The following is a 15,543-nucleotide window of genomic DNA, read 5'->3' as shown; positions in this document are numbered from 1 at the left end:
ATAAATTGACATTGTCAGGGGCCTCTGATGACAATCTTTGTACTAGACTCCTTTAATCCTCTGCACATCAACAGTCAAACTGGGCTGTGAAGTAGCAACTCTGTAGGTCAGTTAAGCTTCATTGCTTTCCACAGTGCTATGCACATAACCAGTCTAACTTTCTGATTGGAGGAGCATGTACTGAGAAGGCTGAATTAGTGAGTCACTGTTCCTTCGCTCTCCAATCACAGTCTTGACTATCATGTGGTCTAAACTGACTCCAGTGGAAAAAAGTATACAAATATGTATTTCAATCATGTATTTAACTTTATTTAAACCTGTCACGATATGGGTTCTCTGCCATTTCCAGTTATTAATTCCTTGTTTTTTAATCCATTGTGTCCAGAGGAAGTGCATCCTCCAATTAGTATTCTACTCCTGTGTGCCAAAGGCTCCTAGCTGTAATTAACGTGCCCCCTCCACCCTCCTCCGGCCAAAAGGTCCCCAAATTCAATAAATGTATTCTCCCCCACTGTCATCCTGTTTACAGCTACAAATTCAATTATTGTATTTCCTTTCCTGTCTATCCTGTCTTGTGCCCAAATGTAGTACATCCCTAAGTGATGCCTTACTTTTTGTGCCAGAAGGAAGTGCTTCCCATCCCCAATGCAATTAGTGCCTTTCTTGCCAAATGTTCCCTAATTCAATCAAGGCATCCCCTCCATTGTCATCCCAAATGTAGTACATCCCTAATTAATGCCTTACTTTTTGTGCCAGAGGAAGTGCTTCCCATCTCCAATGCAATTAGTGCCTTTCTTGCCAAATGTTCCCTAACTCAATCAAGGCATCCCCTCCATTGTCATCCTGCTAATGACCCTCCTCCACCTCTCGTCCTGCCCTGGGGTTTAAGAGGTCAGTGCTGGTCTTTCCCGACCATCCATTCCACTGTGCAGCCACTGAGGGATCCCAGAAGCAGCGCAACTCTTGTGGCCAGACTCTGCCTGAGCCCCATTGGAGTAAGGGAGACCCCAGAAGCCACATCAGCTCTGCCTGAGACTACCACATCAGCTCTGCGTGAGTGTATGCTTCCCCTGTGTTATACAAACTGTTTATGAACTGCCTCCTACCTCCCTGTTGGATTACAAACTGCTGTAGAGACTTTAACTTTGCCCCCCGGGACTGGATTACAAAGTATTTTGGGCTCTGTCTCTGCACTACTTCCCATTGAGTGACTGTTGTCTGTTTTAATAAAGCTTTAAGTGTTTGCCATCTGCCTTGTGTGTTCTGTCCTGCCTACCCTCCGTCACAAAACCCAAAAATAAAAATGTAATAATTTGCAGCTTACCCATACTTCCCAACAGTCCCAGATTGTGTCCCAGAGTCCTGTGTACAGAGACTTTGTCCCAAAAAGATTGCCCCTGCTACAGTGTGGTCACAGCTCATTCATATGCAAACCACCCCATGATTTCCAAATAAATGATCTGTGTAAGAATTGTATATAAATTAACTTGTATCGGAATTTGCATATGAAAAAGTTGCTGCAGCTCATTTATATGTAAAGCCAAGGGAGGCTCCCCCTCCACTAAGATTGCATAGCAAAGTGAAAGGGAGGTCTTCCTGATGCTGCCACAAACCCTCTGGCATCTTCTTTTGGGTGGAATGATTGATCTCTGGGGAGCTGAGACTGGCCTCCTGCTCCTGGTTCCTGCTCTGTCCATTGACACAAACTCATAAACTTTATCAAAGTTGTCCTTGCAAACTGATGATCTGCTCTACCAGGAGGATTAATTATTAATTAGTAATTTATTATTGCGTTTGCCCTAAATACAACAGACATGGCTCAATCTTTGCTTGTAAATGCTAAATGAGAGATTATCACATTAGGTAAACAAAACTCCCTATCATTCCCTTAAGAAACTAATAGCATCAATTAAATTTGCCTATGGAAAGAAGTAAAATTACTGATGCATACACACCTCTAAACTTACCTTTAGCCATTTCCCCTGCTCCATGCACCCCAACTCTGAAACCAATGATGCCATTTTTAAAAACATATTATTGGTGGCTAGCTCCATTTCCTCATTCTACGGCTGGCCTACTGCTAACATCCATGCCCGATCTCACACTTGCACTTTTAAAGGTCTGGCATGTTTTTTTTCTTGGGAATGTATTCCTTTTGCTACAAGAGCTGCATGAAAGGCATAAGTGATTTAGCCTTCCGAGGGTGGATCTGTGAGGGCCTGGCTATGTCGCCTTTGAGTTACAGACTTCAATGGTAAGTAAATAGTTTAGGTATTTAACTTACAAATTTAACTGCAAATGGTTTGGAAGGTGCATACAGAGCTGGGAGTTTAAGTGTAGTCAGGAAAAGTCTCCTTTAAAGAATTATTCAATTCCAATCCAAAATGACTATATGCATAATTTAATGGTTGTGCTGTCTGTAGCTGGCTTGGAGCTGGTTAAAAAACTGCCAAAACAAGCTAAAATCTTCTTCAAAACTACAGCCACCATTTCCATTAAGTTTCTACTCTGACTTGAGTTGGAGAAACATTAAAGCAGTAGTAAACTTAAAAAAAAAAAAAAGTCCCCCTGCAGGTTTAAACCATAATGTGCTAGTATGCACCACATACTGGCACATTATCTCAGACTTACCTATAGAAAGAATCCCTACAACGGCATGCTCTCACCACTGACAGGGCTTCTATCTTCACTCAGTCTTCCTTCCAGGTTTGCTGGCAATTGGAATTGGCAAACAGCAATGACGTCACTCCCGCGCATGAACCACAATTGAGTATGCCGTTTATTGAGAGCACAGTGCACATGACGTCACTGGCTGCTCTCATTGGAACATCTCCCAAATGGTGTACGTTTAGGAGATATTCATTTCACCTACAGGTAAGTTTATTATAAGCTTACCTGTAGGTAAAAGTGGCCAATCGGCCACTTTATCATCTCCATACTTGTTCTAGGTCAGGTCTAGGATTTAACATGAGAGCCAGAAGATAAACGTGACAGAAGTCAGAAATGAAGCATTCATGTGTCTTTCATGACACGTTAAAGTGATTCTAAAGGTTCATTTTTTTGGGGGAAAATAACAAACATGTCTATACTAACGTACTGTCTGCAGTGGTTTTGCAAAGAGCAGCATGGACCCTCCTCTTCACAGGTCCACCACGGGCTCTCCTGACCCCTTCCTCCTGTCAGATGCCCCCACAGCAAGCATCTTGCTATGAGGGCACCCAATGCTCCATGTGTCCATTCACAAATGGATCCGTGGCTTGGCCTCACCCCCTCTCTATCCTCATTGGCTGACTGGCTGTGATTGACAGCAGTGGGAGCCAAAGGCTCCTGCTTGCGTTCTCAGCCAATGAGGAGGCAGAGACCGGGGACAGCCAAGGTTGTCATTCCCACCGCTGGATCGCGATGGGGCTCAGGCAAGTATTGAGGGGGCTGGGGGCACTGTTGCACACAGGTTTTTTACCTTCATGCATAGAATGCATGAAGGTAAAAAACCTTCAGCCTTTACAATCACTTTAACTTAAAGGTAGATGGTGGGATCAACTGCCTACTGTTGGCTTTGTGGCAAAGTCAGAGTGTTTAGAGCTCCACATAAAAAGAAACACTGAATTGTAAAGAAACTGCTTTGAAATTGCTTTAAGTGATTCCCATTTGTTTCACAGCAGGTATCTATTTTGATTCTCTTTAGTTTTTAGAAAGCCATAGTTTTTATTTAGAAAGTCTGTTGAATGTGCAATTCGGAGCTTAAATCTATTTTTGCACCATTGATCCTCCTTTCTCATGTATACTATTTATATCAATTGATATATATTTTGTATGATCATAGAATCTGCCAACAATCTTGAACAATGTACCGCTATATACATGTCTGTCAGCAGTAATTGATTAAACAGAACAGGCATTGAACAATAGAGTTACATTGGTTATAGCTTGTAAGCTTAGTGACTATGAGGGGGATATAAAACAGCTAGAATAATAGTAATGTTTCATGGTTACATGAGTTGGAAGACTCTGTCTAATTATAGTCCTATAAAAAAGAATTTATGTGTTCTGTTCACTGCAAGCAACTGTTACATCATACACCTATCAGCCATAACATTATGACCACTGACAGGTAAAGTGGATAACATTGATTATTTTTTTTACAGTGGCATCTGAAAGTGCGTGGGAAATTTTAGGCATCAAGTGAACTGAACATGTTGTTCCTGAAGTTGATGTTTGAAACCAGAAAATAATTTGAGTGACTTTGGCAAAGGCCAAATTGTAATGGCTAGATGACTGGATCAGAGCAACTACAAAACTGCATCTCTTTTTTCCCAGTCTGTAGTGATCAAAACCTAAACGTGGTTCAAGGAAGGAAATCCAGTGTACCAGCGACACAGTCGTAGGCGGCCAAGGCTCACTGATGCACTTAGGGAGCGAAGGCTGACCCGTGTAGTCTGATCCAATAGAAGAGCTACTGTAGCTTAAATTGATGAAATAGTTAATAATGGTTCTGATAGAAAAAATACTGTGTCAGACCACACAGTGTATTGCAATTTGCTTTGTATGAGGCTGCATAGCTGTGGACCTGTCAGTCGCAGACCTGTCATCCTGTCCCGTGTCCACAGCCTAAAAAGCCTACAATTAGTACGTGAGCATCAGAACTGGACCATAGAACAATGGAAGAAGGTAGTTTGGTCTGATGAATCATGCTTTCTTCCATCCATCCATCCATCCTGTGGATGGACACGTTTGTGTGGAATGCTTACCTGGGGAAGAGATGGCACCAAAATGCACTATGGGAAGAAGGCAAGCCAGTGGAGGCAATGTGATGCTTTGGGTAGTGTTCTGCTGGGAAATCTTGGGTCCTGCCATTCATGTGGATGTTTTGGGTCAGGGTTGTTTTGGTGGCAAAAGGGGACCTACTCAATATTGGATGTGTTATCATAATGTTATGGCTGATTGGTGTATAAATTGCAACCAAAATCATAATAGCAAAGCTGATCTCTGTCTATGTATCATGTGTAGGTAGTAACAACCAGTACAAAGGTCTGTGTTGAAGAAGTTTGGGCTTTGTTGATAACCTTGCTTTTATCATCAGTTACAGATGCTTCTGAGATCAAGAATGTATTGCCAGATGCATTGACCTACTTTTTACCTGATTTAGGACCCTTTAACACAGTGCTGCTCTATTCCATTCAGCAGGAGATTGGTGAGCAGATCTGCTGAATTGGAGCTGGACAGATGTCAGTTTTTTTTTCTGACAAGCAAACTGTTTATTAAGAGAAGAACATATGCAACCACATCATACAGCAAACAAAAACAAGACCAGTATAGTGACAAATATTACAATTACACCATTGAAAGTATACTTGCCTTATGCAAACAAAATAAAACTAACAAAGTCTATCCACCAAGGTACAAATACCATATGAATAGATGCAAATAGCAAAAGAGGGACAAACGTAAGTAAACCGTAATTACATGTCCTCTTCCCAGGGGCGGACTGACAACTCATGGGGCCCCCGGGCAATAGAGGATCATGGGGCCCCTGTGTCCTTGCCCACACTCAAAAAAGCCTATGAAAAAGGTACCAGGGGCATCTCATGGGGCCCCCTACTGACCCCGGGCCCTCGGGCAGTGCCTGAGTTTCCAAATGGTCAGTCCGCCTCTGCCTCTTCCACATCACAGGTAGAAGCAGACTCGCGCCATTTATTCCATATTTTATGATATTTAGTGGGGCATCCAATATGCATGTATATAACCTTCTTATATGGTAATATACTAGTTTATCGCAGCAACACAATGCGGGATAGTAGGAGGCAGTGCTCAAAGCCAAGTACAAGCAATTAGTAATCTGACCATAAAGAGAGTTTCCTGTAAGAAAATAGTCTGAAATGTATCGGTTTCTGAGCCGAGGAATAGACGCAGTAAACATTGCTTAGCGCACAGAGGGAGGGGTGAACTCATTTTGTCATGGAAGAACCAAACCACCAGAACCCAGTACCCCTGAATAATTGAGCAAGACCATATGAGATGATAAAAGATACCACTGGAAACCCCACATCTAGGACAAAGCGGACTATATTGTGGCCAGTATCTGGATAGCCGGATAGGCGTTAAATAGGTTCTATATACAGGTGGGTAAGACGATCCAACGGTTTTGTGGAGACCAGTTTACTCAAGGTTAACACCTGCTCCCATGTCTCATCATCCAACTCCACCATATCTGCCTCCCATTGGGATTTAGGCTGATACGCCAAGGTCAATGCAGGAGGTAAGAGAAGAGCATTGTAGAATGTGGACATAAGTTTTTTAGATTCCGTACCCAACAACACATCCATAAGGTATAGAGAGTCCAGATGCAGGATAGAGTCACCAAATTGGGCATGCAGAGCGTGTTGGAGATGGAGATAACGGAATAACATTAAGTTAGGAAGGTCAAATTCAGATTTGAGGTCTTGAAATGGTTTATTGCCAGCACTGGTGAACACCTGAGAGACGTACAGAATTCCTCTGTTGATCCACAGATAAAAGTCAGGGACAGTGAGCAGCTTAGGGAGGCATTGGTTGTCCCGTAAAAGAGTGTGGGCTTGTATAGAAGGGTTTTGCAGCTTATAAGAGGCTAGGAATCAGATCTTCCAGTGGTGGTATAGTAACCCCTTGTGGCCACCCATGAGGGGTCTCGCATACCCTTTAACAGAAGTTGAAAGGGATGAGTAGCCCAAGAAAAGGATGGAGCGCAAACACCAATGTGAGAACGGTCTTTATCCCCTTTGTCCAAATGGAAAAAGTGAGACAGTTGGGAAGCTAAATAGTAGAGGTTAAAATCCGGGAGCGCTGCACCCCCCCAGGTGGGTGCGATTTTTGAGAGCGTGCCACAATAATTTATGTTGTGTATTGCCCCATACAAAGGTATTAAACTAGGAATCCAGAGACTTTAAAGTGCGCAATGGTAAATAAACCGGTGCATGCCACAAAATATAAAGAATTTTGGGCATTAGTACCATCTTAATCAAATTAATATGACCCACAGCCCACAAGGGAAGTCGAGCCCATGACTGTAGTTTGGATTTCAATATTGTGTATAGAGGTTCCAGGTTGAGCAAAAGGTAATCCTCAGCTGAGAGAGAAAACACAAACCCAAGATATTTAATGGTACTTACTCTAAGTACAGGAAACATGGCCTGTTCCACGGTAGGAGCACCAAAATCCAGTTGGAGAATCTGACCGAAAAATTGTCCAAAGTGATCTATAAGAGCATGTCATCCATGTATAAGCTCAACGTTTCTACCAGTTGACCAGAACACAAACCCCAAGTTTGGGGTGTGTTCAGAGGGCTATGGCTAGCGGTTCCACAGCTAAAAGCATACAACAAGGGGAAAAGAGGACATCCCTGACACGTGTCTCCATAAAGGAGGAAGGGGTCAGACACTCGACCACCAACCAGGACCCTGGCTGTTGAAGCATAATAAATTAATCAAAGCCATTTGGTAAATTTGAGGCCAAACCCGAATCTGTGCAGACATTTCCATAAATACCTCCACTCCACCGAGTCAAAAGCTTTAGCGGCAGCAAGTGAAACAACAACTCTGGAGTCTAAGTAGTTGTGTGAGGCTTATAGGTTCATAAAGAGCCTCCGTGTTTTTGGCTGGCATGAACCCGACCTGATCTGGGTGGATCAGGTGTAAGATAATTTTTTTTGAACGTAGGGCCAGGGTTTTGGCCAATATCTTAATGTCGAGCTGTAGGAGGGAGATGGGACGGTACAATTCGGGAAGCAGAGGGTCTTTGACGGGTTTATGTATAAGGACTATCAGCGCTTCTACCATCAACTGTGGAAGAGAGGAAGATCTATAGATATGCTGGTACAATGTGTGTAGATGATGGATGAGGGAGTCATAGAATTGAGTATAAAATTCCAATAGGTGGGCTATGACTTTAGTTATGTCGTCAATAGAGATAGGGGCTTCCAAATTAGCAGTCTGAGAGGGGGTGAGAGAGGGAAAAAGTATGGTTTGTAAAAAATTAATGAGCTCAATGTGGGTATGAGTGGTAAAATATGAAAAGAGTGTGGAAAAAAGCTCTAAAACTCCTTCGCCACCTGGTCTGGGTCAGGGATGTGAGTACCAGAGGCACCGTGCAAGGAAATCACAGCTGGGGGCCTGAGATCCAAATGAGCCAAAAAAGCTAATAATCGACCAGCTCTTTCCCCATGTTCAAATATTCTCTACTAAAAAGATGTTTTGTTTGGTCTTCTCAAAGAGTAGGTGGTTAACCAGTCGAGCCTGCAGTTTAACTGGGGAAGTGGTTTCAGCCGAGGGGTCAGCCTGTAAAGAGTGGTCCAGGTCTAGCAGACGCTCTTCTGCCTGTTGAATAACTAGCTTGGATGCCGCCTAGTACCTTTAGATGTGGGATGCCAAGATCCCGTGTGCATGAGTCCCATAATGTCCATTAGTAGGCTGAACCCTTGTTAGTGAAAAAATAGTCCCAGTCGGACTGCACACCCTCAAAATCAGGGAGGACGGCCAACCAAAAGGGATTCAGTCTCCACATATCAATAAATAGAGGAGAGGGTTGCTGAAGCGTCAGCCAATAGGGGGAATGATCAGATAACACCCGAGGGGTGAAACCCGCCTCCACTAGAATACATAAAAGTGGTTTGGATAGAAATATAAAATCTATAGATCTATGGGAAGTGGAAAAACAGTACGCTTTAGTCGTGGGATGTAGGTGTCTTCAGGTGTCCATAAGCGCAAACTGTCAGAAGTCTACCAAATCTAGTAATCTGAGGGGGAGCATGGATAGAAGGGTTACAATCTAATTTATGGGGTCTATAATCATGGTAAAATAATCCAACCACACCATAAGGACTGCAGAGTGTTGAGCCATAAACACTAAGCCTTCAGTTAACACTACGAATTGGAAGGGGGGGACATAGTAGGCCAATATCAACAGTTCTAAATCATTAAGCATTGCATGTAGAAAGAAAAACCTACCTTGAGGATCCAAATGCAAGGTTAAGAGCTGAAATTGAGCCGTCTTAGCAATTGGTATGGCAACACCTCAGGAAATAGAGGTGTAGATAGCCTGGTATACCCAACCAATCCAGAGTTTTTTAAGGGCGAATTGGAGCTGGCCAGTAATGTCGGTGTCCACAAGGACTGCCACATCAGCTTTCAAAGATTTGAGGTGGAATAATACAGTAGTTCACTTAGGTCTTGCTCTCAGACCATGGACAATCCATGTCAAAAATTTGACAGTGGCCATGAGAGGGTTAGTAGGAGCAGGCTACACAGTACAGAGATAACAAATATATAGTGCGAATAAACGTTCAATGCTGGGAGAGTTAGAAGCATTGTGAAGTGAGGGGTAACGATCATGTATAGTGTGAAAAAAAACAGCCACTAACTTCCCGTTCAAAGAAAGTACACAGTTATAAAATGACAACATAACATTCCTCTCGAGTTTGCAAACACAATATAATACTACCATGAACAAACTTAACAGGTAACAGGTTAGGAAATACACTCTGGACCAGCATGGAGATGGCTGCAGGAGGTAATGATGTCGTACAAACTGCCACATTCCATCTGGCCAGAGAAACCATGCATAGATAATAAAACTGAAAAGGGATCATGCAAAAAAAACAACAGCAGAGCCCAAAACAAAACAGGGAAGTCCAATTGCTAGGGAAGCAAACAATTTGCTGAAAAGCCAGTCCTGGCCCAGGGTGCTAGATGTTCAGAGGAAAAGAAATAAGAAATTAAAAAAAGGGGGGAGGGTAAAGGATCGGAAAAAGAAAGATAGCAATAAGTAAATAGATAAATAAATAAGGGTAATAACATAAAAAGTCCACCGGACATCTGGGAGAAGCTTGAGACCTACATGAGGATGAAGTGTAGGAGATTGTAAACTGAAACCAATGACAAGTAAAAGAGGGGCAGAAGGTGGAGAGGGAGAAAAAATAATCTAAAAAATATATATGGTGGAGGGGAGCTAGGGTCATGGAAAGGTGCAGTGAGGCACACTCACGAGTCTCGGGAGTTGGGAAAAATGGAGCACAGTTATGGAGAATGTCCTAGAGAGTCAGGCCAGTACAGGACCTGGTGCCTCACGTTGTTCCAGCCATGTCATCACTGATTCTGGATCTTCAAAGAAGTGGACCTTGTCATCACCCACGACCCAAAGTTTGGCAGGGCGTGGCTTCCACGAATTGCGTTTGGTATTTTTGTACCTCCGCAGAGAAGTCAGGGAACACCGCAATCTTGACATTTTGGAAGGGAATGTTTCCTTTCTCTCTGGTATGACACAGGATCGGGTAATTCAGGAACTTGGCTATAAAGGTGTGCGATGGTGCTCCCTTTGGCAGAGGCCTAACAGCCAGACGGTGGCCCCGCTCCACCACAAGGTGAAGGAGCATGCTGACCTGCCGTAGGAAGTGGTAAGCAGAGTTTCTAGGAAAGTAGCTGGATCTGAGTCCTCTGCACCTTCAGGCAGACACACGAATCAGAGATTACAGCTCCGGAGCCTATTTTCCATATCGTCCTGTAATACGGCATGTAGTTGGTGCTGTAGGCGTTCGGTAGTAACCTGGAATGGTGGCAAGTCATCCTCCAATTTAGCTTTTGTAGGTCTTGACGGATGAAGGAAATATCAATCAATATTATTATCAATATATTATCAATATTATTATTATTATACAGCGCTATATAAATACTGTATAATAATAATAATCATTGTATGCTCTGAGTTTATTAATAAACTTTATGGAAAAAAAAAAAAATCTTTACCTCTTCAATATTACAAGTCAGGGTACTCTGGCAGGTGGAAATCCCCTCTAGCATCAGAATTGACAGATTTCCCCTCAGAGGATGCGGCGGTGCCAACTTCCCCCATAGCGTCTCTCTCTTTATGCCAATATTTATCCAGCTTGCCACTAATGTCAACAACTTTTTTCGTCGGTGACATGGTGCAGTAGGGTAGATGGGAAGTTATTGAGTGAGAGGTAGCAGGATATTACACAGGATCAGCAGATATAGATGATTCTCAAGCAGAGCTCCCATGAGCGCACCCTACGCCATGCTGCTCCAGGCCACACCCCTGTCAGTTTTTTTCACATCCGTGCTCATTCAGTTTGTGTCCACATTACACAACAGACAGGGGCAGACCCAAAATGTCTCTATAGGCAGTCAGATGCAAACGGACTTGTGTCTCAGGCTACCTCTGATCTGTCATGGTTAGACCCAGAAAAACAGAAAACAATGTGGTCTTAATTTTTTTTTTTTTGGCCTGGGTGGACATGGAAGTAGGCAAAATGTTAAATGGAGAAAAATTATTTACATCAGGCTGCTCATGGACCCACATAGAGCTTCTATGACTTCGTCGGAAAGCCCATATGAAAGGTCCCTTAAGCTACTTTAGTATTTTTATAGCTTTGTATGAGGAGAGAAGCATTTCTAATATGAACAAACATGAGATGCTCACACAATACAAATGTTTTTGTGCACCTCTTAAGGTACTGATTGGAAAAACTGTGTGATTTGGCAGGTTAAAACGTTTCTTGCAGTCTTCTGAATGCCAGTGTCAGATACCATTGCCTCAAAGGCTTCGATATTCACCACACATTAGGTGAAGGGGGATAGTTTCATTATGTAGGCTTAATTTGTGTATCTACTCTGAAAGTGAGCCAAAATTTGGTTTACCTTTTTAGTTGCTCTACATTGAACATATTCCCTGATAACTATTCTGTTGTCAAATGGAAAATAGAATGATTCTGTCTTCATGCACTGCTTGACTTTGCCATTCATCCACTGACTGAGCTCTCTCAGAGTGAAAATCCAATCCAGCTGATAACTATTGTCTTTATCTCAAATAAGGCTTCAGAAGTTTGTGCTGAATGTGCACTCTTCTTTCTCAAGCCTAGTTGCTTCAAAAATACTTGTGGAAATAGCTTTCATATAAAAGATCTTTCAATGGTTGGATTATGTCTGCTCTGAGTTTGAATCTTTTAATGGTGTGTCTAATTTGATTTCGTGTGTGATTCAGATTCATTCACATTAGACACTATTCAGAAAGTTTACAATATGGGTAGTTTGTATTTTGAAAATTTCCAGTTGTCTGGAAAATCACTGCACAGTTTTGGCTGACCCTTCCTTAGAGCATGTTAAAATAGAAAGCACAACAAACTTTGCATTTTTAGTGTTGGACAGCATGGGGAAACTGTTAAAATCTATGTCAGCATTTTAATGGTGTTTGTATTCCCGTTGGGGAGATATGCCTTCATATTCTAAGCAGTCATTAGATCCAGGAGTGAGGAGAATCTCCTCAACGGGGGCACAGGCAGGAATTCAACGGAGTAAGAAACTCTGTTAGGCTGTTTTTGCGATTCATTTCTCCTTTGGTGAGATTTGCATAATTTCCTGTCACAAAGACTGGAAATTAGGATATATTTCTCCAAAAGGAATCAAGGCCACAAAATTAACCTCCAATAAAATAACTATTTTTTAGTAGAGTTGGCAATGATTATCTCATCTGTGAGATCTTGGCTTTTGTACGTATCCCTTTTGGTGAGATGTCCTTATGTCCTATTGTGTAACAAAAAAAGTCAGTTGGGGAAATCTCCCAGTTAGTGTCAAAGAGGTCCATTTCCTTCCAAAACCAAATAAAAATGACTGAGCTAAGTTCTGGGGAAGAGGTTATATTCCTTAAAACACCTTAACCCTTGCATTTATCATTCAGTGCCTTCAAAGCCATCATAAGATGGTATCCAGATCCTGGAGTTCACAAGGGACTGTGTTCTGAGACACTTAACAGGCTAGTGGTCTTTGTGAGTATTTCTACACACTTTATCAATAAATGGTGTTTTGAGGTGATTGTCAGGGCTCCCGGGTATGACCAGAGGTGTGTGACTGACGCAGGGAAACGCAGACTTCAGATATGTTATAAACAATATAATTTATTAACACTAACAATACAAACATAAACGCAGTGCAATACTAAAACATAATACAGTGCAAACAAACCAAACCAACCACCCACAGATGACAGTACATACAATGCAAGCGTCGTCAGGCAGGCCGGGTCAATATCAATCGGGCAGGTAGGTACAGGGGGAGCAAGCGGAGAATGGTCGGGGTCAAAAGCCAGGTTCAGCAGGTAGCGGGCAGCGTGGTACAGAGGGTCAGGCAGAGGAGAATGGTCAGACAAGCCAGGGATCAGGAGCAGGAGAATGGTCAGACAAAGCCAGGGATCAGAGCAGGGTCAGCAACGAATCAGACAGGGACAGGAACAGGAACAGGGAGCAGGAACAGGATACAGGGCCCAGGAGAAACACACACCAAGGCAGAGTCTGCAGGTCTGGCCATCCCTTAAATACACCAGTATAATCAGTTCCAGGTGTTTGACTGGCTGCAAGGTTGAGTCTCTGATTGCTGGGAGCACCCGCTGGCCAGCCCTGGTACTGCAGCTCATAAGGCAGGTGAGTCCCACCATTGCTGGCCAGTCCATTCCTGACAGTGATGCACCCTTTCTGTTAGAATAGAAAATCTGAACCTGGGATAATGCTCACAATCACCCCCTTCACATCAGAGTCCCCCAAGACGCAATGCTCTCATCACATCAGTGGCCCTCTCTTCCCATTAGAACCTCCCATCACAGAGTCCTGCTCCAGCAACATGGCAAAAGGCAGGAAGCAGAGGTGCACTTCTAAATGCTGGGGCAGGTGCAGCTTGCCCTAGATCAGTGTCATGCATAGCCATGGTTCAGACAGGACTGCCCTAGAACTTTATTAGTTATTAAGGTAGCCAGCCCACCCACACCATGGCAACCCATGACATTGATCAAGGGCAAACTGTGTCATATGTTTGGACATCCTGAAGTAACTCAAATGGTACCCCAGGGTGCCATAACTTTGGTTGAGAAACCTTGCTCTAATGGGAGTTGAGCTTTGTCTTTACTATACTCACCTCATTCATGGGCACTATGGACATTTTTAATGAGACATTTCCTCTAAGGAAGTGAACTCAACAGAATATGGCAGGATGTTAAATGGACACAAAAATAGGGCTATTACTGTAAAAGTGCCTGCAGTTATGGATCATATACAAGAAATGACAGCAGATAATAATGGGCCAATATCTAATTTCACAGTTTATACCAGAATGTGAACTCGTTGGAATATATATTTCTCAAGCATGGAAATTACTGCTTTTTCTATGGAAAGATGTATAACTTCAATGTGACATTACATTCTAGCAATACAACTTGATGGCTTTCATTCAAGTCTAGATGCACAGACCAAATATAGCAGCGTCAGTTAACTAGAACACTGCGACTAACCCATATGATTTTTACTTTATTTTAAGAACATATAGATTAATTAGCTTCACTGTTTAATAAAAACCTTGCTCTGTTTTAGTTCTAGAAGTATAGAAGTGGACAAAAAAAAAATGTTTTGTTGTTTTTTTAATACTATTTTTTATATCAGTTACAGTAACAAAAATGGGATTTTTGACTTTCCATAAAATCCTTTTCTTGATTTCATTAAGGGACACAGGGTGAAGTAGATCTGAGAAAATGGGTATGCTGCCTTCAGGGGATTGGACACTGGTAAACAATGCTGTAAGACAGCCTTATGTAACCCCTCTCACTCCCATCGTGCTCCAGTTTTGTGGCAAAGCAATAGTAGGACAAGATAAAATATGCATTTTTTGCTAGTAAATGACTTTAAACCCCTAAACATGATATATTTTCTGAAAGCAGAGGTACTGTAGAATAAAATAATGGCAGTTGTAGTTTTATATGTTGTAAGATATTTGCAAAACTGTTCATCAAATGCATTTTTTTAAAATGGCCCCTAGACTTGAGAAGGCGCATGCGCGCAAAACACTTTTCTAGGTTACTGGCCCCGGCCACCAGCTTGCGTTCCAAGCCAGGATCCAACCTTTCGCTTCCTCCGAGATCGCAGTGTTGTTAGTTCCGGGACCCCGTGGTCTCATGGCTCACCATCTGTGCACAGGAGCACTTTTCTCTGCCCTTCATTGCTACACCCAAGGACCCAGTGATGGGTCTAGGTCTTGCACACTTTTCAAATTACAATCTGGATTGTTCTTACTGCTCTTGAATATCTGACATTTATCTTTTTTACATATATTTTTGTACATTTTCCGTATATATGGTGTAACATGTTACTATGTTCCAGTCTCTGCACCCAGATTCCCCATTGTGACAGCGGGCAGGGGCACCTCTCTCCCCACCCACTGTCACAATTTTGCAAACAGCGTGGCAGTGCAGGGCTCCACCTACACAGCAGCAGACAGCTTGTAGCTCTCAATAAACTGTGAGGGCAGTGCTGCGCAGTCTCATAATTAATTTTTCTTCTTTCTGCAATTCAGTAGCGCTCTACCCCTGTGGGAGGTACAGGCAGACAGCTATACTAAATGTCTGCAGGAGCCTGGTATTGCACTCACATGAATACCAGGACATTAATTTACATCGGTAGACAATGGGTTAATAAACTCCAAAAAAAATGGATTTTACAGTAAGTGAAAAATTCTATTTTAA

This window comes from Staurois parvus, unplaced genomic scaffold, assembly GCF_062004578.1.
Source record: "Staurois parvus isolate SC_StPar_1 unplaced genomic scaffold, SC_StPar_1.0 ptg000183l, whole genome shotgun sequence".
NCBI lineage: Eukaryota > Metazoa > Chordata > Amphibia > Anura > Ranidae > Staurois > Staurois parvus.
Note: the sequence above shows the minus strand (reverse complement) of the source record.